This window comes from Apodemus sylvaticus, chromosome 14 (assembly GCF_947179515.1).
Source record: "Apodemus sylvaticus chromosome 14, mApoSyl1.1, whole genome shotgun sequence".
NCBI classification, from domain to species: Eukaryota; Metazoa; Chordata; class Mammalia; order Rodentia; family Muridae; genus Apodemus; species Apodemus sylvaticus.
The window spans coordinates 45339769-45363456 of NC_067485.1; the positions used below are offsets into that span (position 1 = coordinate 45339769).

General features: G+C 42.7%; 2 non-coding genes across 2 annotated transcripts; one reads left to right on the forward strand and one right to left on the reverse strand.

The window, feature by feature from the left end:
- The first annotated feature begins 4561 nt into the window (after positions 1-4561).
- Positions 4562-4634, forward strand: Trnar-ccg (transfer RNA arginine (anticodon CCG)). The gene has a single exon. It is a non-coding gene; the product is annotated as a tRNA-Arg (tRNA).
- Positions 4635-15902: 11268 nt separating this feature from the next.
- Positions 15903-16009, reverse strand: Trnal-caa (transfer RNA leucine (anticodon CAA)). Its single transcript has 2 exons — positions 15972-16009; positions 15903-15948 (listed from the first exon to the last, which is right to left on the reverse strand). It is a non-coding gene; the product is annotated as a tRNA-Leu (tRNA).
- Between the last annotated feature and the right edge of the window lie 7679 nt (positions 16010-23688).

Genomic DNA, 23688 nt, shown 5'->3' on the forward strand with positions numbered 1-23688 from the left:
TTCAATTAGCATATTGGAGGTCTATACTGATCTAGGCAGAAAGATTACAAAAGGGACAGTAGGTGGCCCTCCAAGGTCAACTAGGTCCCAGAGAACTGCAGGCCACGTCTAGACGGGTCTTGTAACTGTAGGAGCTGCCTGTTTTCTTGTTTGGGGAGGTCAGAGGGACTCCACCCAGTGAATTGTAACCCAGCTACAAAGTCAACACTTTTCGTCCATGCATCAAATCGAAATCATAGCTAAATGAGAACTTTGATTTATCCTCACACAGATAAAACAAGGACTGGCTTAAAGATCAAAAAATATGCTTAAAGGAGTCAGAGGTTTCTGTAAAAACCAAGCGGCCTTGATCTTGCAAAAGAAAAAATTAGTAATTTTGGTCACCTAAATGGTCTTAATCACCCAGCAGGAAAGCGTAACCAAAGATAAAAATGATTTGTAGGTTTCCTTAGCAGTCCTAGGGGTTGGTCATACTCCCTAGACTTTAGACTTATTCAGACAACAATTTCTCATTAATGATATTCTTCTTGATAAGAAAACTACTGCCCAGACATAAGAATCCATACCTTGGCTCACTGCAGTGCCTACCTTCAGTCAAGAGAAATAGCGTCTTAATTCTTTGAACCTAAAAATTAAATGATGGCTAGATTTATTCTCTCCCTATCTAGGAGTCATTTGAGAGGGTCGTCACTGTGGTTCTAGCCATTTTAACAACTAAGTGACTAAGAATGATGCTCAGTTCTTCACTCTGGAGACCAGTCTTGAAGGCCAAAGGGAGATGAAGAGTCGCTCTTGTGAGCCCACCCAGAGATTCTAATGAACTTTGATTCGGATATTTAAAGATTCCTCTGTCGTGACTTTTCCTGGCTCTCTGCATAGGCTTGCTAATGTTAATTCTTTTCTTTTTCTCCCCTTTATTTCTTCCTCATCTCTCCTTAGGTGCCAGTCAAGGCCTTCCTTTCCTTCCCAACCTGCCTGTTATACAAACAGAATTACAGATGAACTTTTGAGGTGCTTCAGATAGGCTCACTGGCACTGGCGGGGTTCCCTAACCACTGCATGGAACACTCCCTAGGTTTGTGGGAGGAAGGCAGATTTGTAGTCATCTCAGCTTCTCTGCAGCCTTTAGTTCAGAAGCAGGCGTGGTACGACAAGATGTAAAAATAATCTAGTCAGTCTAGGATACAAAGACCCCAAAGAAATGTAGCTAGTTTCTCTTTTGGCTAAAAGCCATCAGCTTTCTTGCTCAACTTGGCAGCCTGGTGCTTGCCAAAGGCTAAAGGTGTGGGAGATGTTTTAGGGATTCTGATTTCTCCTCTGGTTCTAGGGTTACCCCTTCAGAAGGAAGAATGTAAAAATATCAGAAAAGGCCTGTTGAGAGAAAAATGCCTTGTCGCAAGAGTGGAAGCTAAGGCCTGGTTGGTCCAGTCAATCTCCTGGCTAAAGAATCACCCCTAGCAAGAAGGACTCACCTCAAGCCATGCTAAAAAGACAGGTGGAATCATTAATTCCTTCTGTGAAGGCACTCATCTAGAGTTGGTTGGTGGCTGGAGAGAGGACTCAGGTCCTGAGTTCAATTCCCAGCATGCACATGGAGGCTCACAACTGTCTACCATGGGATCTGATGCCCTTTTCTGGTGTGCAGGCAGGCGTGCAGACAAAGTACCCATATCGGTAAAATACATAAATCCTTAGAAGCCTGTCAGAGTCTCATTGGATTGCCCTCACCACATAATTCCCAGTCACTCATCAATAATTTACTGTTACTGGAGACTTCAGAAAGTTAGCATATGCTGGCTGAATTTTAGAGAAAAACTTAAATATGCTAATAAAGAAGGAGGGAATTATGAGACTTTTTTTTTTCTGACCAAACTTGGCCAGTCTCCAAAGGGCCAATCTTTCTTTCACACACCTCCCCTATCTTGAGAAACTCTGGATAGTTGGTCTGCTCAGCCTCTGAACATCCTACAACAGGACTCTTTATGACACCCTTTTACCTCGGGCTGATGGATTCACCAAAGGTATCAGATTGCAAAGTCAAGCTTCAACCAGTGAGGTGAGACACAGTCACCACCTCCCTTAGAATAAAAAGTAAGTGAACTGTCTGCCAATGTGCAGTTACTTTCCTGATTTGGATCATGGCACAATCCTATTTTCAAAAAAACCAAAACGCCTTGCCTGGTGAATTTCACTTTGTTGATCTGTTTTCTTAAGTGACACTAAACAAATATTACTTTTCTACACTATCAGCTTGCTACTTGCTACCATGTAGTCATGTAAAACTCTTTTAAGTTTCTTAAATTTGTCACTTTACGGAAAGAAAAACTTGCTCGTATCCCCGGTGGATTCAGTAATTAACACCATGAGTTAAGTTTACAGAGTGCAGATGAAGAGAGGAAACAATACCTAAATTCATTACATACATAGAGAACATCACAGGTACGAAAAGTAAATATTCCCAAATGAGATCTAGAAGCTTCTATATTGTCTTCACAAGGGATGGTGGAAGGGATGTAGGTAACTTGGAGAAGAGAATAATTTGTAGGAAGGATGAATGGGCCTCAGGAAAACAGGTTTGAACAGCATTTGAAAAAAGTCTGTCTGGATGTGTGGACTTCCAGTCTCCCATAAAATGAACTTGATGAGATTTTTGGTGGAGTTCAGGGCAACTGTTAGCAATTTTAGCTTGAAAGATTGGGTTTTGGGTAGATAAGGAAAATTCAGAGAAAGCTCCTCCTGGCACTTGCTGTTTCCTAATGAGCTCCTTGTCCCGTCCCTACCTCGGGCTTTTTAAGATAGTAACTTTGAAAATAACTGAGAAAAGAACAGGAACGCTTGGGTAGAAAAAGAAAGTCTGCAACCACATACCAGCTCCCTGAAGGGGGGGGGGGGGGGGGGGGGCTTCGAGGCCACGAAGGAAGAAGGACGAGAACACAAGGGCTGGGGGAAGGCGTTTTACATTAAACAACGCAGGTGCTTGGCAGGTCAGGACATCTGGGAGAGAGAGAAAGGACTGTTCCTACCCACGGGAAAATGTATGAACCATTTGATTTTTATTCACCAAGCATCGTGGCTCTAGTTTATTTCTAGTTTTATTTCTGCAAGGGTGGCAGGGAGAGATAAATAATTCTAAGTATCTTAGTTAGGGTTACCATTGCTGCGATGAAACACTATGACCAAAGCAACTCGGGAGGAAAAGGCTTACTTGGCTTACGCGTCCACTCTGTAGTCCAATCGCTAAAGGAAATCAGGACAGGAACTCAAACAGGGCAGAAACCTGGAGGTAGAACTGATGCGGAGGGCGAGGGCGCCGGAGCGCCTCCTGCTGGCTTCTTCCTCTTGTTCAGCCTGCTTCCTACAGACCCCAGTCCAGGGAGCGGTGGGGGGCTCACTCCCCCACCAACTGCTAATTAAGGGGGGTTAAGAGAAAAATGAGAGGTTCTCTCCTCTCAAATGACTCTAGCCTGAGTTAACATAAAACTAATCGCAGAATATTTAGTTGTGTGCTTACACATTCTACCAGTTTTCTCCAAAGTAATGAAAGTGACCACCCCAAAATAATGGGTGTCTTCAAAAGCATCTTTGAAAGAGGAGGAAGTTGTGATGATAATGCCTGTACCCCCAATTAGGAGGCAGAGGCAGGAGGATTGAGGCTATAACCTAGCATGAGTTACACAGTGGGACTTTTATTTATTCATTCATTTATTCAAAGTAAATTGATAAGTTAGTTGTAAAGTAATAAATGAGGACGGTATCCTTTGTATGTTTACCGGACTCAGCACAATTGGAATGTGTCCTGAAATTTCCAATTTCTCGTTACAGGGGACTCTCAGAAGTCTGTGGGTAGGTTATCACTGGAGTCAACCAACTGCCTGTTAACATAGCCTAGAAAAAAAAATTAAAACTCAGGAAGCCCCTTAGATCAAAATAAATTCATGCCTGAGCACTGCATTGAGTCCAAAAGCTTAGGACTGCAGCTAAGAGGTGATAACTTGAGATCTTTTGAATCTGAAGATAGAATGTTCTTTGTTTACATTGCTGATTTGCTTTGAGGACCAGGATTGCCTGTAACTCAGAAGCGCCCCTGAACTCTTGGTATTTAAGGATGATGGTGAACTCTTGGGTCTCTTGTTCCCAATGATTTCATTCTCTCCATCCTTCCTAAACTAACTTTGCAAATTTACTAGTTTTCCAGTCTTATGCCAACTTCACAAGTTCACACAAGCTTTCTTTAAAGCTCACCGGCTTTCTGATTCCCATCCTCCAAACGTCAGTACACCTCCCTCCGTCCTCAGCAGCACAGGGTCCCCTGAGGTCTGGCTGGACATTTCTGTGGTTCTCGGGTTATAGACAATTTAACAGCGTTCACACGGAGGACTGTTGAGCTACCTGCCTGCTTACAGCTCCCCCAAATCTACATTTTAGAAGTCTTTGCAAATTTTGATTCCGAATTGGGAACTTTTAATGTTATGCTGAATTTTTGTTATCTCTATGGCGAAGCCCCACCCATATCTGGTCACATTTCGTTTGACTCTTACGTATTTACCCCTCCCTGCCACTTGGCCGCGTGGCCTAATGGATAAGGCGTCTGATTCCGGATCAGAAGATTGAGGGTTCGAGTCCCTTCGTGGTCGGTATGCTTTTATACATTTTTCTTGTTTCTTTGGTGTACTCATTTTCTGGGAATTTGAAATAGATTTTCCTTCGTGTAGGTCTTGTGCTATGGCATGGCTGCTGGCTCGTGCTTAAAGAACTCTTGTTTAACTGTGTACTTGGGGTGGGTGGGTGTGGTTACTGTGTACTATACAAAGAAAAAGGCAACATTAGCCCAGGGTTTCCTAAATAAGACCTGAATAAGTTCTCTAAAATACTTGCTAACTCAGAAGGAAGACATCTCACCTGTCCTTTGGACAAAGAACTACAGTCAACCAAGGAATGGTGAGGGAAGGAGAAATAGTCTTCCTCATATTGGTTATCCAATGTCAAGTGGTCAGCCCTGGAATAATATGAATAAAAGTAACATTATAGGACTGAGCAGCTCGTAGTTTATGTATTTAGAAGCGTGCGTGTAAAACAATTAAAGAACTGGAGGCTATGAATTTGTCCGTGTGAGGAGTTGGAGGGAGAAAAGAGCAGGGAAAATAGTTGTAATTATATTTTAACTTAAAAACAAAACTACTATAGCTTCTCAAGGATCTCCTTTCCTATGACCACAGCAATTAAAACAAAACAAAAACAAAAACAAAACAAAACAAAAAAAATGAGGTGTTGGTTGAGGAATGAAGGATTAAAATGTTTGCAGTCTTCTGTAAGGAGCAGCTAAGGTAGTGTGTTGAGCCGCCAGAGGCCCTAGGCTTGATTAGCCCAGGATATCCTGGAACTTAACCTTGAGGTAGACCTCAAACTCATAGATATCTACTCGCCTCTGCCTCCTCCCGACTGAGATTAAAGGCACGCACCAAATTCATACATACTTTGTTTTTTCAGACAGGGTCTCATTCTGTAGGCCAATCTGGCAATCCTGCCTCAGTCTCCCAAGTTCTTGGACTACATGCATGAACCAACATTGTGTAATGTTTAAATGAGTTTAAATGTGCTATGTCTTCCATCACCGGCCATTTATGTACGGTGAAGACATCCACGCTTCTTTATTCTGGACGTATAATTCCTGGTCTGTAGCTATCTTAGAGTCAGCAGACTGCTAGACCACTGCACTGGGATCTAACACACCTTCGTGCTCACTGGACAACTCCTCTCATCCTTGTATCTTCTAGATTGTCCCAGGCTCAGGAACCACTATTCTGTTGCCAATTTCCAAGAGTTCAATATTTTATATTCAGTGTGTGGGTGAGATCATATAATTCTTATCTATGTCTGCCATATTTCACTTTATAGAATGGTACTGACTAGAGACAGAGCTTATCTACTACATCACGAGGCCTTGGGCTTTCCTGCCAGCACTGTTAAATAAGGAAGAGGCAGAGGAGGAAAAGGAGGAAGAGGAAGAGGAAGAGGAGGAGGAGGAGGAAGAGGAGGAGGAGATGAAGGAGTCTTCTATCCATATCGTTGCAAATGACAAAGACCAAAGTCTTTTAATGACTGAACAGTATTCCACGATGTCTATATATCACATTTTCTTCACCCACTCATCACTTGGCACTTCCATGATTTACTGTAGCCAAATGCTGCAATCTCCTGAACAGACTGATTTCATTTCCTTTGGCAACATACTCAGCTAGAGGATTGTTAAGTCTGAGTTTAGTTTAATGTAGTTTCTGAAATGGCTCTCACTACATTGCCCAAGAGGATCTCAAACTCCAGAGCTCATGTGATTTTCCTGGTGCAGTCTCACGGATAGCTGGACTGACTAGAGACAGGCTCACCGCCACCCACTGAAGCTGCTTTTTCCTGAGGAGCCTCCACCCAGTCCTCCACAATGCTCATGGGCATGCCCATCAACAGGAAGGCTCTCCTCTCCCTGGGTCCTCACCAGCACTTGTAAGCACTTGTCATTTCAATCACAGACATTCTTACTGAGGTGGAGCGATATTTTACTGTGAACTTTGCTCTTCTTTTTGTTCTTTCTTTTTTGTTGTTTTTGAAACAGGATCGGGTTTTAAAACTCTGGCTGACCTGAAAATCCTGTGGTAGTCTCTTTGCAGCTGGTTACAGATGTGGACCACCACCCTCATTATTCATTAGGATTTTGACTTGCATTTACTTGATAGCTAGTGATGTTGAATATTTTTTCCATCTCTTGTTAAGTACAAGTCTAGCAAAATGCTTAATATCTATATGCATAAAATTATAAAACTCCAGTGGGGGAAAACAAATAAGTACTAAATTTATTGAAGACTTTTTTAGATTTGTGAACAGTAACACTCAATGCTATTAAGAGGCCATATCTATAATAATAATAATAGTAACAACAACAATCAATATGGCCAGGCATATTGGTACATGCCTTTAGTCCCAACATCCCAGCACTCAGGAAGTATAGGCAGGCAAGTCTTGATTAATGGCTGCTGTGGAAGGGTCTGGCCAATGTGGGCAGTGCCACCACTGGACAGGTTGTCCAGGGTAGTGTAAGAAAGCAGGCTGGGCAGGCCATGGGAAAGAATGCAGTATGTGACATTCCTCCCTGGCCTCTGTTTCAATTCCTTGCCCTGACATCCCTTCATGATGCCTACAGCTGTAAGTTGGAATAAACCTTTACCTCTCTAGTTGTTTTGGTAATGGCATTTACAACCGCAATAGAAGCCCTAATTAGGTCAGCCTTACTTTAGAGCTCTGCGGCCGGCCTGGACTTGGGTGAAGTCTGGCAGTGTGATTGGTTCCATCCCTAGGGATTATCATGCATGCTTAAAAGTCTTATAACTGCTGCGTTAGAACAGGTCATGGCTAGAAGAGAGAAGGAGATTATGAACAGAAGGAGATGGAAATAAATAGCATATTTTTCTTTCTGGAAGCTGCTTCTATGGGATTCTGCATTATTCCCATCAAGATCTGAGTGTTTCAGATGCTGAGTTTGCAGCCTGGGTGTGGTGCGGTGGTGGAGGCAGGAATCCTTCCTAAATGACCTGCCACATCTCCAGCCACAGAATTCAACCCACTCACCAGTAGCCACAGGCTGCCTTCTCTCATGATCTACTGTATCTACCCCAGCCGAAACGCCACAGAGGCAGAGTTTGTCTGCCTCGTTTGTTACTGGCACATAGTAACAATAGCAGTATCTGCCAAGCACAAATACCCACTTGCACGTACTGCTTTTTAAAACATTTTAGCTTTATTTCATATATGTGGGAAGCCGTCCTGAGCTATTCAGATTTAATGCTTACTCACGGCCCTAAGGTGGTGGCTGCTAAAATATAAGAACAATTAACTAGAGCCTTCCCCGTGAGCTACCGGTGCGAGAAGATTCCCGAGAATACCACAAGATGTTCCTGCCCTAACCGCAGAATGTTCCTGCTGGCTTTAACTCCAGGTGTCCCCACCTGGATGACCTCCTCGCTTCCTGCTTCCATTGCTAGGGGTGTCTCTGCCCTTCCCTCCTTTGTCTGGTGTGAAGGTCAATTCCTTCTCTGTAAGCCTTAAAACCCACTTACCTCCCCGACATTAAATGAAGCCATGACACAACCCCCCCCCCCCAAAAAAAGGGAATTTACATTTGAATTAATGCAAGGCTTGGGGCTGCCTCAGTGGAAGCTAGTAAGGAAGCTTGTGTTTTTGCCTTGCAGGCCTCAACTAGGGAGCGTTTGGCTAAAAGAACATTCTTGAAATATCCAGGTGTGGTTTAAAATGCAGTTCAAATCTATGAAAGGTCAATGAGACTATATAGAAGTTATAAAGGCATTAACATTTGGCCTCTCTACTCCATACAACATTTATAGGGTGTTTTTTGCTTTACATTCTGACAATTATAAAAGCATTTGCTTCTAACTTTAAAGAAGCAATAAAACAATTTCATTAGAAGGTTTTTTCTTTAAGGAATGGCGAGTAGCCTTACCTTAAGTGAGAAAAAATATTTTGTCTCTATCTCAATACAAGAAGCTAGGATCTTAAATTCTTCAGTGTATAATGTTCATGGAATGTTCATTTCAGGCCTTTTCTCCTAACCATAGGCTTTTAGAATTTTTACGTAAATGATTTTTAAAGGTTGTTCGTAGGATATATTAATTGGCTTTATCTTATATTAACCTCATCTTAAGCTTGCCCATAGAAGACCTAAACCCCTGTTTTCAAGGTAAAAAACGTTTGTTCCTTGTTTCACACAGCAATCAAATTGGTTATTACAAAACATTGATGGTTGATTTATTACATGGCAAGCCATTTTTAGGCAAAATTAATAATTGTTAACTAAAAGATAAATTGTTAAAAATATGCCTCTATACATATTTTATATTGTTATAGATTTATACATGCATCCTATAAAAATGCATCTACTATGGGAGTAAAGCTCCTATAATTAGATCACATGTTTATTCTTTTGAGTGTCCCCTTGCTTCAGCACAGATAATTGAATTGGGTGCTGTAGCTGTTCTTAAAATGTTAAAAATCAAACTTTTGATTTATATATTAATAATATATATATATAGTTCATGGCTTACAATTGCTTGAAATTGTTTCTTTTTATGCTACTAATTCTTAACTTTTACAATTATTTATACAAATGCAATTCAAAAAATTAATGAAAATATACATGACTATTGACAGCTTTTCAAGCTTTCTAGTTATGGTTTTACATATGTTATTTTTTATACTGAATGTTCCAAATCAGATTAAGACAAATATTATAACTGATTATTATAGTCAGTTATTTGAGATGTTTTATTAATGATTTAATATTGTAAGACCCCAAAAAACGAGGGTGCCCCAGCACCCCACACCCTGGAAGGTGACACCCAAATCACTCGCGAGAAACAGTCTCCATGCAATAGCATGAGATTTCTTTATTCCAGAATTCTGGGTCCCTAGCCGTGCACTACGCAGGGCTAGAGGACTATGGACCCCGAGTGCCAAATTGTGACAGCTTTTATAAGTTTACAACAAAGCCGTTGAATCACAAACCAATCATTTCTTAGCATGGAGAGCCCGCGCAATGCGAGCCAATTGATTTGTACCACTCCATAGTTTTTAGGCCGATCAGTTTAAATTATCGGAGCCCGCGCTCAGTGGACCAATTAGTTTCTTATAATGTCTACAGCTGCGTGAACTCCTGCTTAGGGGTAAAGGCGTAAGTTTACAGAAGATAAGCTTAGCCCATTTCCAGTTACCTTATGGGGCCGGGATCACCTATTCAAGGCCTTTCTGCTAGGTCTAAACAAAGGGCGGGCTCTGGAAGATGACCTTTCACCTAGTTTCTAACAAAGTGAGATAGCATTTTAAACTCCTGATTTCTTGGGGTCATTACAGTTAGGCTGTATTTTCTATCCTTTCAATATTAGTCATATTACTGAGATTCCTCATAATTCGCAGAGACAAGATATTATGGACCAGGCCCATAGAACTTTACAACAATGTTTTTATAATAAAAGAAGGGAGACTCACATCTCTATATACCACAAAAATTTAAAAATTTTAATGCCAGGGAACTCTGAGTGTAGAGAAGAGGCATGTTTGTGTTCTTTCTACAGGATGCTGAAGGAACATGCTAGCTGCCAGAGTATGCTGATGCTGAGACTTCTCCCTGGCTCTCCACCTTGCTCCCCAGCCTTTTGGGGCCCCTTCTGGGTCTTTTGTTGCTTTTGTCATTTGGCCCCTGGGCTTTTAGCAGATTAACCAGTTTTGTTAAATCACAGATTGATTCTGCCTTGACAGACGCAGAGGTAGCTAGCATCGGCCTTCAGTTCTCTACCCTTGCTGCAGGCACAGAGCTCTCTTGGTTCTGTAAACTGTAGAAATGTCAAAGCCAGGGGGGGGGGGGTGACCTGCGGCTCCTAATAGTGGCTGAGGGCCATAAGCTGTGGAGTAGCCAATGACGGGAAATATTGTGGTGCCACGCACGAGCCAGATGCACACCGCCTCTTGGCTGCAGGGTGACTCCATGACGGGATTATTGTGAGTCCGCTACCTGGATGCCCGTCACACCCACCAAGGGCCTGATTAAGCCATTGGAGTGGGATGTGATGCCAGGAGTGGATGCAACTTACATAGCCTAAGGTAGAGGCCCTGCCCTACTAGGATCTAAAAAGGCCTAGTTATTGCGGTGCTGGACGTGGGGGCAAAACCACATAGCCTAAAACAGGCTCTCCCCCGACCCTCTTTCCATAGCCACCCCCCAACTTAAGAAAGAAAAAAAGGAGGAGATGTGGGAAGCCGTCCTGAGCTATTCAGATTTAATGCTTACTCATGGCCCTAAGGTGGTGGCTGCTAAAATATAAGAACAATTAACTAGAGGCTTCCCCATGAGCTACCGGTGCGAGAAGATTCCCGAGAATACCACAAGATGTTCCTGCCCTAACCGAGGAATGTTCCCGCCGGCGTTAACTCCAGGTGTCCCCACCGGGTTGACCTCCTTGCTTCCTGCTTCCATCGCTAGGGGTGTCTCTGCCCTTCCCTCCTTTGTCTGGTGTGAAGGTCAATTCCTTCTGTGTAAGCCTTAAAACCCACTTACCTCCCCGACATTAAAGGAAGCCACGACACAACCCAGACTGACTCTGAATTTGTTAGCGTGCTTGGCTTCCTTTCTCTCTTCCCCCCATTTTTGACCCTCAGGTAGTGCCTCTTCAAGACCCTGGAATAACTGGACCTGCTGGACGGGTCATGTGGGCATTTTGCCTGCATGTGTACTTGCACATTGTGCTCGTGCTTGGTGCCCGCCATGGCCAAAAGCGGGTGTGAAATCCCCTGGAACTGGGGTTGTAGACAGCACTTCTTTAAGACTCACCTGAAGCCCTGGAAATCCAAGTAATGATTGTTTTGCGATCAGACCTCATGATGCGGCCTTAAGCTGACCTGAGCAAGGACCCAGGGGCCACTACTCTAACGTGGCAATTAGAGATGAGCCCTTGAAGAAAGCGGAGTTGGTGGCGCACACCTGTAATCCCAGCACTCTGGGAGGCAGAAGCAGGCGGATTTCTGAGTTTGAGCCAGCCTGGTCTACAGAGTGAGTTCCAGGACAGCCAGGGCTATACAGAGAAACCCTGTTTCGAAAACAAAACAAAACAACAACAGTAAAAAAGAAGGCGGAGTTAAGAGAAACAGTGGGAGTAGTGGATCCGTGATGGAATCAACACATTCCAGTAGACAGGAGAGAGGTCTCCCTTCAACTACCCCACAAGGAACTGAATCTCCAGGAGCCTTCATCCTTTCACCACCGGAACTGGACTTCTGGGGGAAGATTAGTGTCTGTTGTTAAGCTCCTCAGGCCTGAAGGTGCGGAGCAGGAACTTTGTCGCACATCCTACTGTCCATGTGGAAGAGTTCTGGGCACCTCCTGATGCCTCAGGATCTCTGGATGTCAGAACTAGGAAACAATCTCCCCAGAGAGGAATTTTTCCTCCTATGATGCCGATTTCCTGTTTCCAAATACATCTTTCTCCACCTTTAGGATCGCAAATCCCATAGGGGTTCCTCTGGACTTATCGTGGTGGAGCTGTGGCTGGCTTGGCTTTGTGGTCTTCTGAGTGAGAGCCACAAGGAAAGCTTTAAACCCTTCCTGCTGAGCATTTCCCTTGATGCTCTTTTCAGTGTGCAAAGTAGGAAACTCTACGACTTGCAGTGATGAAGGAAACCCAGACACCTAGTGCATCCTAACAGCAAACAACTTACGAAACTACCATATTAGAATAGAAGCTAGAGCAAATGAATAAATAAATAAATAAATAATCTATATAATTTCAGATTGGTTTAATTGCAAAGAAAATCTATAAGTTATCATATAGACAACTCCCTAAACAAAGAGTCTTGCTTTCCCTATTTCAAAAGAATTAACTAGTTTTCTATGTCACATCCATCACTTCTGCAGGAAATTTCACTTGTCTATCCCTAACAACAAGCAGACAAACACTTGATCTCACTTTGTTTATATAACAACTTTCCTATCAACATAGTCCGTCCTTTCCCCCATACACACACCCAGAAAGTGTGTAAGTGGTTTTACAAACATTTCATTTCGGGGAGAGAGAAAAGTTTGAAGACAAAGTAGCCAGGCTGGTCTAGAACTCTTGGAACTGTCTGTCCCTAAGCCTCCCAGGTATCCGCCACCACGTGCAGTACATAACAATATTGCAACAGGTTGGCATGAAAAAGCCAAAAAAATATGTGTCCGAGTTGACTTTGGGGGAAAAAAAGAGTGGAGAGAAAATCTTGTTTAAAGTTCTTTGCAGCGACACAGAGAGAAAGGGCAGGGACCAAGTCTGGTCCAGGTCAGGGCTGAGATGAGTTAGGCTGTGCAGAGTCCGCCCGCGGGCACACAAAGGCGTCCTTCCTTCCGGCGTTCAGTCCCCGAAGCCCAAGGCCACGTCGCCTCACTAGCCAAACCAGACAGCAGGCCGATGAGCTCAGAAGGAGTAAAAATTAATTTCCTACCAACGAGACACAGAGATCTTGGAGTCGATTTACACAACAAAGGCCAAGACGACTTCCGGGTCCTCTCTAACACGCTGGAGCTCTTAGTGATTTCCCCCACTTTAGCTTCCTGCTCCCAGGCTCCAGAGTTAACTTTTTTCTTTTTTCGTTTCTTTTTTCTTTCTTTCTTTCTTCTTCTCTCCTTCCCCCCTCCCCCAACCTCTGGACAGCTTTCGAGACTTACTGACGTCTTGGTATTTTTCTAGCAGCGTCACAAACGCTTTGTGACGTTTGTAGGCGTCGTTGTGTTATGAACACAAACAAGGCACCAGTGTTAAAATTCTGCAAGACTGAATGGGGCCGTGAAGAGGTGGATGATTGCGGATCGGCAGCCAAATTATCGTAGGTTATCTTTATACTTTCAAGCACCCATCTGCCGTCTATGTGTGCATGTTACTTAACATCCTCACGTATATTAGGTACCTTTTGGGCAATCTACAAATTGAAGCCCTAGCTTCTATTAACATACACCCACCAACCCAAACGCTAGGAATGCCCACTCATAGCCTTAGATAACTGAATATGTTTTGCCCTGTGGACACCTACTTACCGGAGGTAGCCATCGATGTTTGGTGGTTTGTATTCTTGTTTTTAGACAGTTTCACTCTGCATTCCTAACAAATGTATGACTCCCTACGTAGATCAAGCTGGCCTTGAACCCACAGATACTTGACTGCCTCCTGCGTTCTGAGATTAAAGCTGTGTCCCCCTTGCCTAGTCACTAGTATGTGTCTGTGTTTGAGAAGCATTTTTCTTTCATGTGGGTGAGTATTTTGCCTGCACGTATGTATTTGCACTGTGTGCGTGCAGTGCCTGTAGAGGCCAGAAGAAGGTATCAGATCTCTCAGAACTGGTTGTGAGCTACATGTGGGTGTTGGGAACCAACAGAGGTACCCTCTCCTGGGTCCCCGTAAAGGGAGGGATATATAACATTGTGGGTGTGACAACCCCTCCCACCTTCACTGAACCACTAAGTATGTGCATGAAGGAACTGAAAGGCTGGGACCTCCAGCTGTCTCTGGGACTTCAGCCCGGTGCACACACCACACAGTACTGTCCCCATTGTGTCCCCTCTAACTGTTCTGTCCACCCATCCATGCATTGTCCTGGGCCTCACCTTGACAGATCTTTCCCCCGGTGTGCTGATCCAGGCTGAATGGATGATTAGAGCTTTACTTGGATAGCGTTAAAGCATTGCCAAGTTATCTGGTGCAGTTTTTAGTTCCGCTCATTCACCCACGCACGCACCACAATCAGGTAATTCCTTCGGATTAGTCTTCCAGCAGACGCCAAGCATCCACAGACGAGAAGCTAAGACCACTGCCAGCAGCACCTGGAACCTAGAGCAGACTCCCTCGCTTTGCCCTAAGCAGGCCACCTCATGTCCACACAGTATAATTTGGTAAATGCCTTAACGTCTTACTTTCCATGTCCTATAAGTAAAATTCACCTTTTTGCATAACCTGAATCCATGTTCCCGAGCCCTGGTCACTCCTATTTGGCTCAAGAATAAATCATCTTTTATTCCCTTTAAAGCGAGGGATGTGTTTTTCACTTAGAAAGGAAAATTAGAATTACTTTGAATACTTCAGCTAACAAACCAACTGAGCTTGTGAGTTGCTACGAAATAAATTCTGAAAAAAAGTTTTTGTTGTTTGTTTGTTTTATCTAGGAGGTAAGTAACACTGGACAGTTGTGGCGTTTGGGAGAGTATCTGAAGAAAAGAGATTTAGAAGCAGTCACCACCCTCCACCTCCACTCTGCCACTGGAAAATACTTCACTTTTCATAGTGGGAGGTTGGGGGTGGGGCTGTCACCCCACAAACATTGTGGAAGCTCTTCTGAGGGTAATTAGGTTCTAGGAATATGAGCATACAAGAAAAATAGAATAAATCCACACACAGGCACTAGAAAAGAAACTGTGTACTCTAGGATTCTGAAAGGAATTTAAGATCTTTCTTTTACATGATCTGTTTGTTTCTTTTTCTGAAAAAAAAAATAGTTTTTTGGAGGCAAAGTATGCAGATCAAACAGGATTCCAAAGTCAATGGAGTTGGAAGGGAAAGGTAGGGAGAAAAAAAGAAGGAGGGAGAGAGAGAAGGGAAGACTGAAGGAAGGAAATAAGAACTTTTGTAGGACAAATGGAACGAATTTCCAGAAATTTTCTATTTTTATTGAACGTTCTATAACAGCAACAAAACAGACTGTATTCATTCTACTGATGTACAATATAGCTCCTATATGAGGAAAAAAGAAATAGATGTTTAACTTACGACCCAACAAATATTGAGTGAAAGCCTATCAGAGAATAGTATGAAACCAACCAAACCAGCCACAAAACCCAGCAAGCCGTTGATGAGCCCGGTGCTTGCAGAGAGAGCGCTTCCTGAGAGGGCGCGAGCGGCTCGCCCTGATTCTCCTGGGCCTGGAAGGAGGAATTCGCACTAAGGTGGTGAAACGATTATTTATCCCGAGGCCCGCGAGGAGGCGCTGTGGAGGCCGCAGTGCTTCGGGGTTGCAGCACTCGTGGGCTCGGCGCGTGGCCGGCCAGCCGCGGCGGCGTGGGCGAAGGCCGGTGACCAGATCTCCAGGACCCGCCGCTCAACTTTTTTCCGCGGTCCGCAGTCGTCTCCGCAGGCCGGCAGCACCGCAGAGCGAATCTCGCGTCTTCAAAACCATAGCTGTGCTTCCGCTTCTATGGTTAGTGTCGGCTGCTCCTATTAGAAAATTGTCAAAATAAAGTTTTAAAGAGTATGGTTCGATATTTCTTAAGTATGTGATCAAACAGGTATATATTTTTCGATACTGAGGCAAGAAAAATAAAAACAATGCTGTGTCAGAAGTGGGATTCGAACCCACGCCTCCATACGGAGACCAGAATCCCCAGACAGGGAAGCGCTTAGCTTGAGTCTGGCGCCTTAGACCACTCGGCCATCCTGACACACAGCAAGCAGCTGCAGATATTTTCCTCATATAGAGATTGCCCAAGATTGCCCAAGCACCCTAGCCAGGCTTGAAAGTCTAGATTTGTTGGAAATGCTGACAGAAGTTTCCTGTAGAGTGAAATGGAAGAATATTTGGCCGAGGAAAAAGGAAGGAAGGAAATGTCCATAAAACTGGATGTAAATGTTTGGAAGTCAGAGCGTCTGTGCTCTCCATCTGTCTGGTTCTGTCTGTCTGTCATCTGTCCGTCTGTCAGCCAAGATTATGAAGAAAGACGGAAAACAGGGTCAGCAGCCTTGGTGCTGCTTTGTCTCTGGCCTTCAGAATTGCACTCTAGAGGCCAGGGACGCTGTTCGGAAGCGACATTTGACGGCCAAATACCACTCAGGGCAGAGCAGTGAATGTTCAGTATTTAAACTCGGGTGTGGGGCTAACTTTAGAAAGTAGGCATACATATTTGCAAATTTTAATCAACTTTGTATGGATAGAATTTTACATAATTTTTTTACTAGCACAAAGACCTCCTCGCCCCCGCAAAGATTAAGTCTTTGTCTTTGTGCAGAAGAGAATAATTTTGGGTTAGTATGCCTTATTTTATCTTTCCAGACTCTTGTTTCCATAATCTATTTTAAATGATTAGAAAAAATTCGAGAGTATAGTGAATGAGCCTCTCTCCAACATACAAGATCTGTTGTATTTTCTTTCACAAGCTGTTGTTGCTCTTTGGGAAGAATGCTATACAGGAAGTGATACCCAACAAGGCATCATTATAATTAATGATTTTAATTAAGGTACTTCTTAGAATTTTTTTTTCCTAACTGCAAAGTCCATATGAATTACAGAAAATAGCAAAAAGTCAAAACTGAAAATCGCCCGCAGTCTCATCTCTTAGCTATAACTGCTGCTAACATTTCCCATCATTATACTAATCCTTGCAAAAACAAGCAAGCAAGCAAGCAAACAAACAAATAAATAAAATTCCCAAACCGTCATGTGTAGGGCCCACATTATCCATTTGTTTTCCAAAGTAACACAATGCAACTCCGCCCCCCCCCCATTCAACTGCCTTGTATTTTTAGAAGGGAGATCACCAGATCAAAGTTTATTGATTTTTAATTGATACTGACCAACTAACTGCCTGACCCCCCCCCCAAAAAAAATCATCTAGTCTAAACCTGACCAAGAAAGGATTAGAGATTATTGTTTAAAAAAAGAGAAATCACACACAAAAAGAAAAAACAAAAATAATTTAGCAGGTAAGACTGGATTTTTAAATAGATTTTATAAGGCTTAACATTTACATTGGATTTGTATACGTCCTCAGTACATTGCTCTCTAAGCTTTTATTTTAAAAAATCTTATTGTATAGACGCTTTGCCCATATGCATATGAGCCCACAGACCTGGAAACCGAGATGTGTAAGAGACAGATGTGGCAGGCTAAGAAGGAAACACAGCTCAGACACAGCATTATGTCTCTCATCTTTTCCTGAGTGGTCTTCCTGGGAAGCCTTAGCGAACCTGGGACTTGCTGTTGGGCACAGGCTTGATTTCTCTACGTTCTGCAACCAAAGTCTGTTGTGTCTTCAGCAACAGTGCCTTGTTATGGTGGGCAACCAAGGGTGGGAGCGACAGCCTGTGTTCTTGGAGTCTAAGGTCTCCTAAGAAATAACTGAGAGGGAGCTATCCCCACCCGGCACTGAGGCTTTCACTTAATAACCTATGTCTTTTGGAGAAAACATTTTCTACTAATACAGGGTACTGTGTTCAAACTCCTTTTAAAACATCCTATGTTTTAATTAGCTTACAAAGTAGCAAGCTTCGTAAGGTTTTTCATAAATCCTTAGTTTTATTTAACCAATCCCATACTGCCTCTCCTGTCCCCATCCCCAGCTACATTATTTTGGTTTTTTTCAGATTTATTCTCTATTTCTGTGTGCGTATGTTTGTTGAGTGTATGCCATCCATGCATGTGGGTGCTTGTGAAGGGCAGAGGGGGCTAGAGTTGCAGGCATTTGTAAACTGGTATGGGTACCGGAAGCTGAACCATCGTCCTTTACAAGAGCAAGCAGGAAATGGTCTTAACCGCTGAACCATCTCTCCAGCACCAATCCTACATTTTAATGAAAGCATTTTCTATAAGAGGGCATTTGAAAAGGCTGGTAGATTACTGGAAGAAGTAGTTCAGCGACAGCCATGTATATGTATGTGCGTGTATCTGTATCTATATACTTATATATAGATATAGATATGTAGACTCTGTCTCAGAAAACCAAATCAACCCAAACCAACAAAACTCCAAGCCTTAATTCTCTTCCCTGCCCCATAATGAATTATAGGGACTAAACCAAATTTCTTGCGCTGGTAAGCAAGAACTCAGCACTGATCCAGACCTGAGATCCATGTGACCTTTATAAAGAAACTCGTAAGTTCCCATATTATGTCCAGAATTTACTCTGGGGTATTATGGGACGTTTGAAACTAAGATGAAGTGAAATTCAAAATGGGATTCAACATGAGCTGGTGGCTGCTGAACCTGAGAGAGCGCGCCAGAGTTTTACTGTGTACATTCTTCGTGCGTGGTACTTAAACACCTTTACCAAGAAGGCCCCGAGTTCCATTTGCAGGACCAGCTATGTAGAATACAGATAATAGCTTTGCTCTTCTCTATTACTCTCTTCCTTCAAGGCAATAAACCTGGGATTTGATTTAGAGATCACATCTCATAAACACTCACATCTCATAGCATATGCTGAGTGAGGAGACATGAGAGGACCCGATGTGTGTGCCTTTATATACCCTACTACATTTCAAACTTCGAATACAAATTTACCCCACAGAAGGCAGATCTGAGTAAATTTACACTTCAATACAGAAAAGTAACACAGAACATATGATGTTTGGTTTTGTCAACTTAGCCAAAGCTAGAATCACCCAGGAAGAGGGACTCGCTAAGGAATGGTTTGGTGGATTGGCCTGTGAAGATCTTTCCTTTATGTGTATAGGGTTTTGTCTCCGTGGATGTCTGTGTGTCATGTGTGCTGGTGCCCAGGGGCCCTGGATTCCCTTGAACAGCTATGAGCTGAAGTGAGGGTACTGGGTCATCTCTCCAGCCCTAAGAGAAATTCTGATTGGGTTCAAGTGGGGAGGTCCATTCTTGATGTGGGCAGCATCTGCTCGTGGTCTAGGCCGTGGGCTGAGTCAAGAGGCGAGAGCCAGCTGAGCGCTGGCACGCACACATGCACTTTCTCTGCTCTTGGCTGTGGCTGTGACTAGCTGCTTCAAGTTCCTTCTCCCCTAGATCACTTTTGTCAGGATACACACACACACACACACACACACACACACACACACACACAGAAACTGTAAGTTAAACTAAAGCAGGATATTATCAGTGTGTTCACACACTTTGAATCTAACGCAGTAGAGTCAATTCCTCAATTTTTCATTATTTTTCAGAGAGACCTCATACAGGAGGAAAATGTGGGTTAGGCAAAGGGCAAGAATCTAATAACTTAAGTGGTTTCCTAGGAGTCACATTCAGCTGCAGCACCCAAAACTGGCTAATTACATATTTGAGCCAAAGAGTCATTGCCTTTCACTGAAAAAGAGGCAACAGCATCCTTGGCACACTAGGACCCACTTAGGTACAATAGGTTTTTATTGGAGGGGGGAGCAGTCAGGGAGGTAATTTTTCTATATATATCTGTTGGTCTGGACTTCAGACAAAAGGTAGTAACAAATAACTTTCACTAGCCACTTGGTAGCTATTTGTCCTTAATTTCATACTGCTTCTAAGTGGTTGGAAATTATGCATATCCTGTATTCTGAATGTATTTGGTACAAGGTCTGTCCCATGTTTAGTTTCCCTTTATCATCTGAGTGTTTCTTATAAGTACTGTACCAGGAAAAAAGGGGCGGCCCAAGGCATGTGCAGATGATTTCCTGTGGCAACAAAAAATTTACTGGGCTGGAGAATGGCTCAGAGGTTAAGAACACTGGCTGCCCTTCCAGAGCTCCTGAGGCCTAGAGGTCCCAGCAACCAGATGGTGGTTCATGACCATCTATAATGATAGACGATAAATGATATAATGAGATCTGGTGTATTTGTAATAAATATATAGAGACAGAGACTATTAAGTTGCTAAACACTAATATTAATAGATTAAATAGATCTTTCAGGGACTAGAATCTTACTGATCTTCCTATCTGCCTTTGGAGCTCATATTCTGATTCACTAAATGAAAAGATAGTTTACAGCTGCATGCCTTTAATCCCAGCACTTGAGAGGCAGAGGCAGTAGAATCTGTGAGTTCCAGAACAGCCAGGGCTCTCACCTTCCCACAGATGCAGATGAATGACTTAGAATTAGCTTCAGGTCCACTTAAGATTTTTTTTTTTTAAATATATGTGAAGGTTTAGCCTACATGTACGTATATAAACTTCACCTGTGCCTGGTTTTTGTGAAGGTCATAAAATGGCATCAGCTGCCCTCAGAGTGGAATACTGAGATCCAAACCAGAGTCTTCTGCGTGAGATCTTAACTGCTGCACCATCTCTCCAGCTCAGTTCCAGGGCTGTTTATTCCACTCAAAATAGGACTTTTTAAAGTTGAAATCTTAAATACTCATGAGCCCACTACCATCAAAAACAAACATCACTTCTTGGCTGCGTCTTCTTGGTCATCTTCCGACACACTTAAGTAATGGTGATCCTTTTGTTCATAAACTTGTATTTTTTTTCACTCAACATTAAATTTCACCTTTAATGTTCAAAATGTCCTTTTATAAAAACATTTGTGTCCATGTGCACATCCTCTCCCTCACACACCATGGTGCGTGTGTAGAGGTCAGAGGACAACTTCAGTGTCAGTGTTTCAAATACACATGTATTATTCTAAGCATTTATGTATCTGTAGACGCTAATCCAGCTTTGTGGAACCCCTCGTTGGTGGATTTCAAAAAACAAAAAAAGAGTTGGGACATCATTCATTAGGACACATCTACTAATGGCCTTCAGCCATGGAAACCAATGCTAGAATAGGAATAAGCATATTTAAATGTGTATTAGCTAAACAATCTAGTATTCTGGGGCCTTGTGCAGAAGCAGCTAAAACCTAAACTCCTGAGATTTCCTCTCAGCCTCACTGTAGCAGGAAATCTAGAATCATTATATCTAGGGTAAACATCAAAATAGTTGTTTTCTACAAGTACTTTAAAGAAATCATTGTCAAAAACAGTGATGTTTTCTGTTCTCTGCACAATTGTTTTTCTGAAGGAGTTTTAGAGCCTTTGCATGACTTTGGTCACAAGACGGTCGTGGGACACTTAGAAAGTCTTGCACTGTTGGGTGCTGCAAACAGTGTACAACAAGGACTAAGTTGCAGAGTTGTGATATATTCCATCAGGAGCTATATGGATTAGATTAGACCTTTGGAATGAGGAACTTGTTTTACCCTAAAAACAACTTTCACGAACAACCAATAAACATCCTTTAGTGTGGCTATTCAAAGATTCCTAGGCTCGCGCTCCCTGCCGCCATGCCAGCAAGGCCTTAATTCACCCTCCAGTGACGACCCTCCTTGACAGTCCTGGGTAACCCAACACCACTTCATTTTCTGCAGCACATGGTGACATCGTCCACAAACTTGGCCTGGTTGTTTTGTTGGGAAGCAAGCTTGGATCCTCCATTATTTCAGAGACTGTTTAAAAACACTCAGCTGGGCATGTGGCTTCTCCTTGTAATCCCAGCACCCAAAGGACCCGAATCAGGAAGATCACACCAACTGTGAGGCCAGGATAGGTTCCAAGAGATTCCGTCTCAAGAACAAAACCTCGTAACACAAGTAATAATAACCCACAGAGGCCTGGAAACATTCTCAGGGTGAAATTATAGGATCAGCCAACACAATTGGCTACAGGCCATGTATAGGCACAGTATCTTCTCAGCACCAGAAACAGTGAGTGACAGGGCACTGAGAAATCAGTTGTATAAAATACTTGGAAGGAAATTATTATGTTGGAGATTATGGACCCATATTGGAAAAAAAATCAATAGCCACTACTACTTCTCACCCAAAAAATAGCAATATAAATATACTCACTTTATTTTTAAACATAGCATTGAGATGGAGTCATGCAAGAAGAATTGAGTGCTTATGAGAAAACCCCAAGAAAACAAGACAAGTCGTGTAACCTCGGTTTCTTCAAAAACATGGACTTAGAATGTTTCCACCTTCCTCTCAGGTGTATCAGATAGAAGCAAGTTTAGAGAATATTCACTACAACTGGTTATTGTTATCCGTCTATATACCTATATGGAAAAAAATGTTTCTTGCCACATGTGTTTTGTCTTTGAGATTGTACACTTTACTCAACGTAAACCTTCTTAAACCAAGAGTATAAATTGTCTGATGCTCTAAATAAAGCTGGTGTTGCAATGAGACATTAGTCCACCTCAGTCATTTTTAGAGCAGGGCTAAGAGCCATCGCAGGGCTTGCTCAAAGCTAGCTGTGGAATGGAGTTGCCCCTAAGAGCACACTGGACCTCAAAGGGAAGCAATGAGGCCCTGGAGCACCAACACTTCCAGCTCACAAACACTCCAGGATAATCTTAGCTAATATGCCCTTAGTACCAAGATAGACCTTTCAACAAAATGAAGGGGGCAAAGCCATTGCAAAGTCACCAAGGCAGAGACACTGGTTAAAAATTCATGTCACTACTTATACCGAGTTATTTTTCACCATTAATATAAAGTAACTAACCAAAACTAGATCATATTTATGGGGTTAGTAAACTAAGTGCAATCAGAGTAGAGGTACTATTTTATGAAAGAAAAACTTGAAGGGGGTGTATGTCATTTCAACAGTCTATGATCCATCCTGAGTTCTTAGACATGGTCCAGAAATGTCTTAGTTTGTTCTCCATTGCTGACCAAAAAGCATCTTAGGGAGGGAAAGGGTTTATTTGGATTACACTTCCACATTATAGCCCATCAGTGAGTGATAGAGCTGGAACCTAGAGGCAGGAACTGAAGAATTACCAGAGGATCACTGGATTGCTTATTTTAAGTAGCCCAGGACCAAGATGCAGTCTTGCCTTCTCTGGATCACTGCTTCAGATGCTGACCCTGAGGAAATACTTCCCAGATTTCACCTCAAGAGTGCTGGCATTTTGTTATTTAGTGGATCCTTTAGCCCCAGATAACCAGCACTGACTGTTGCAGAAAAACAAGTTGCACTTCAGTGGTATTGGCTTCTTGTTATTCAGCCAATTCTTTAGCCCTAGCTGTGCAGAAACCATACATTCTTAATTCAAATGTTTTATAAAATTACCCATAGTCTTTGCTCCCCCCTGAAAGTTAGGTCTCTATCATCTGCACTTCTCTCAACACTCTTAATTTCCAAACCAAAGTTACGAACGCTTCCAAAATCCTTTCCAAAACAAGGTCAAGTTTATCATAGCAATCTTATCAATCTTTTAAGTTGCTTCTCTATTGCTAGGATAAACACTAACCAAGAGCAACTTGGGGAGGAAAGGCTTTATTTGGCCTATACTTCCATATTGTGATCCACATTGAGAAGCCAGGACAGGAATCTGGAAAGTGGCTCTCCAAATACAAATCCTATCCATATTCTTTTATGTACTTCAATCATGTGTCAAACAAAAACAAAACATG